General features: G+C 52.3%; 1 non-coding gene across 1 annotated transcript; it reads right to left on the bottom strand.

The window, feature by feature from the left end:
- Positions 1-2,308: 2,308 nt before the first annotated feature.
- Positions 2,309-2,380, bottom strand: TRNAC-GCA. Its single transcript has one exon. It is a non-coding gene; the product is annotated as a tRNA-Cys (tRNA).
- Between the last annotated feature and the right edge of the window lie 1,383 nt (positions 2,381-3,763).

The following is a 3,763-nucleotide window of genomic DNA, read 5'->3' as shown; positions in this document are numbered from 1 at the left end:
ATTCAATCAATGAGTAACTTGTGCTCAAGCAACTTTCTCCAAGGGGAGTAATTCCACCATTAAACTGTAGAAATACTGTTCCTGGGCCCTCACACGTGCAAGTCCCTGAGCACTTGGCATTTCATGAGAATGACGATCGCTCTTTATCTGGTCATCCACGAAGGCTGTGGGCTTAGGAGCGAGGATGGGCTTGTTTTAAATAAAGGGTGTTGAGAGCCTTGCAGGATCTTGGGCAGTCAAATAGCTTCCTGAGCACTGACATTTATTTCTTAATTTTTAAATTTACAATTCATCCAAATCTTGCAGTCCAAAACAAACAAACAAAACATGTGAAAACATCACAGAAAAATAATATCTGAAAATATCTGATCGCCCTGTGATTCGTAGGGGATAAGCCTAAACTGCCCTTGAAATTGAGGGACTAGTGAATATTGGCCCTCAGATCTCATCATAATCAACGATGAGCAACTTTTTAAGAATTGCCAGAAGTATTTTCAAGTTCGCTGACTTCTCTTGAAGTCAAGATTGCTAGCTGTGATGATTTAAAAATCACTAATTGATAAACACCAATACAATTAATTAACATCCACATAGCCAATGTCTACGGAGCCAGGCATAACAGAGTCTAAATTAATCAGATGGGATTCCTATTTTGCAGTGCAGTTGATGAGACAAGTTACACAAGATAGGAGATAATATAAATGAAAAGTGAAGCTATATGAGCAGTGCTTTGGGGAATAAACACTGATATGTAAATCGTCACTTCTGTGAAGGATTATTTCATAGATCCAGCCTATGATTTCCTAATCTGTTCATAGACGTCAGTGTTTAAGTAAGGGATTTTACTCCAGATGGAGCAAAGTGTGAATTTTCCAGATCAGTCAAATTGAATCCTTCAAGAAACAAATAATTTTTTGAGTCAACTTCTCTTAGAGATCTCTGAAAATTGAATTCTACATTACAAACACTTCCAACATTTCTGCCTGGAAAAATCAGAGTAGATGGAGCTGTGGTAGCCATTAGGAATATTCATAAGTATCCAGCCCATGGAGGACTGCACTTCCCCACTCCCTTGGAAAGGAAGTGTGATCACTGACTATCTTTGGCCGGCGAAATGTGCATCTAAGTGTCTCTGTCACTTCTGTTAGACGCTTCAAGGGTCAGCATGTAAGCCACACATTCCCCTCCTGGCCACTGTACTTATTATGCAAAATGTCTGTGCAAATAAAGCCTCCCTCAGACTGGGTCTCTGAGACAGGAAAGGGCAGAGACCCCTGCTGTCCCACACTGACCACGTAAGTAGCATGAGCTAAAAGTTAGCTTTAATTGTTTTAAGCTCAGAGTGTTGGGGGTGGGGGGTTGGGGGGGTGGATTCATTCCTGAAGGGATACCTAGCCTGTATTACATTGGAATTCTATCTAACCATTAACGGACAGAGCAAGGTCATTAACATCATGGCGTTGTTTGAAAGTGGACACTTCACATTAAAATCTAGATTTCTGGCGCCTGTTGGCAAAAACCCCGACATGTTTGTACATGGTTGATCCCTTGAGCACATCAACAAGCGGGTATATATTCTCCAGCTCATGACAGCCCTCGTGACTCACTATGACCATACCTGAGCAGTCTTCCTCCCTGAGGCGGGGTGTAGATATTTGACTTTCATCCTCTATCCTAAACGGTCTAAGCATCATACACGTACTGTGCTGACTGTGGTCCACTAGATTGCATCTCATTTCCAGTTACAAACTTCAGTGACACTTGTAGCAACACAAAAAAGTACAAATATCCTCAATACAGCACAACGAAATCTCTTAAGAAAAGAGATTTTGGAATTCAGTTTCCTAGGTTCAAATACCGGCTCTACCATTTTCTATCTGTATCTGGATGGCCTTGCCAGAAGAGCACTCAGCTTTCAGCAAGGTACCACCTGCCCCAAACATCCACTTGTCCAGCAGACTAACAAAAACATGTTAGGAAGCACACATTCTTCCTTTTATTTATTTATTTATTTTTTTACCTTTTGGATCCTAGCTCGCCAACCAAGAACGAAACCTGCGCCCCGCCCTCTGCATTGGAAGCATGGAGTCTTAACCCCTGAACTGCCCGCGAAGTCCAAGGAAGCACACATTCTAGAGGGACAAATTCAGCATTGAAAACAACCTTTATCCTGTGCTCCTGCTCAGTCGCTCAGTCGTGTCCAACTCTTTGTGACCCCCATGGACTGTAACCCACAAAGTTCCTCTGTCCATGGCATTTCACAGGCAAAAATACTGGAGTGGATTGCCAAGTCCTACTCCAGGGGATCTTCCCAAGCCAGGGATCGAACCTGGGTCTCCCGCACTGCAGGCAGACGCTTTCCCATCTGAGCCACCAGGGAAGCCCCTCGCTAGGTACCTGGAGAGGGGGCGGCGGGCGAGGCGCAAGGCACGCCCTGCGGGCCACCGGCCGGATTTCGACCACCACCACCGCCGCCGCGTCCCCGCCCGCGGGCCTCGACCCTGCCGGGCCGTGACGCATGGGGGCCCCCAGTGCGCCGGTCGACCGCCGCCCGGAGGTCCCCGCCGACGCCAAAAGACCACCCCCACATCCCCCCGAAACGGGCAGAGCCCTCCCCCACCACCTCCTACACCGGTACGGCCGCCCCCCAGGGACCCCGTCCTCTCCCCTCAACCACCGGGGCCCCCTACCCGCGCCCGCGGCCCAGGCACCCTCCTCCCTCCACCACCAAGGGCAGAGAGGACGGGAAGCGTGGCGCCAAGCGGGCAGGGACACGACAGCGGTGACAGGGCGAGAGACAAGACAGCCGCGCGAGGCGTGGGGAGGGGTGGCCGGGAGCAAGCCCGGAGGCTCGGAGGGCGTGAGGAGGCGTCTGGCGACCGCGCGGCAGGCCCAGAGCAGCGGACGACGACCGGCTGAGGCAAACAGGTCCAGGGCCAGCGGCGGGACGCGTCGGGCAGGCAAGCGGCCCAGCGACGGGGAGCCGCCAGCCGTCACACCGCACAGCCCGCAAGACGCGACCGGAGGATCCGCGCCGTGCGGTCTGCGGCTGGGGGGAAGGCAGCCATGGCCGGCGCCGCGGGCATGGCGCCTGCGGTGGGGTGGCGGCGAGCTGAGCACCTCCCACCACCCCCCCACCCCACCCCACCCCACCCCAACCCTCGGACCCAACCTCGAGGGAACTTGGCGGGGAGGTCGGGCGGAAGAGGGACACCGGAGACGCCGCCACCGGGCGCGGGGCAAGGGTGGCGGGGCGCCCGGCCGAGGATGGAGGGGGGGGGCGGGAAGGCGGAGGAGAGCTGTCTTTCCCACCAGACCCGCACTCTGCACGCCGCCCCCCACCTTCTCCCGCGGCCCTTCTTCCCCTACCACCAGAAATGCCACCGGACCCGACCGCCCGCCCGGCGCGCGGCGCCTTCCAGACGTCTTTCCCTCCCTTACCTTCCCATCCGGCGCCTCTGGGGTGGAGGAGAGGCTCAGGAGCCAAGCAGGGCGAGGAGAGACCACCGCGCCGCTCTCAGAACCGACCACATTAATGATCCTTCCGCAAGTTCAACTACGGAAAACTTGTCAGCTGATCTGTCTATAATTCAGGGATAAAACTATGACTACAGAAAGGAAAGATGACCTGACCTAGGATGGCCATGATGTTCTATAGAACCAGAGAAAACTGGTTAAAATAAAAAAAAAATTATCTTGGAAACTGTAAAGCTGGTTCTTTTGCATATCAATTAAAAACAGAGCTTGTTAAAAAGGCCTGCCT

Source organism: Cervus elaphus, unplaced genomic scaffold (assembly GCF_910594005.1).
Source record: "Cervus elaphus unplaced genomic scaffold, mCerEla1.1, whole genome shotgun sequence".
Lineage (NCBI taxonomy): Eukaryota > Metazoa > Chordata > Mammalia > Artiodactyla > Cervidae > Cervus > Cervus elaphus.
Note: the sequence above shows the minus strand (reverse complement) of the source record. Positions and strands in the feature narration are given on the sequence as shown.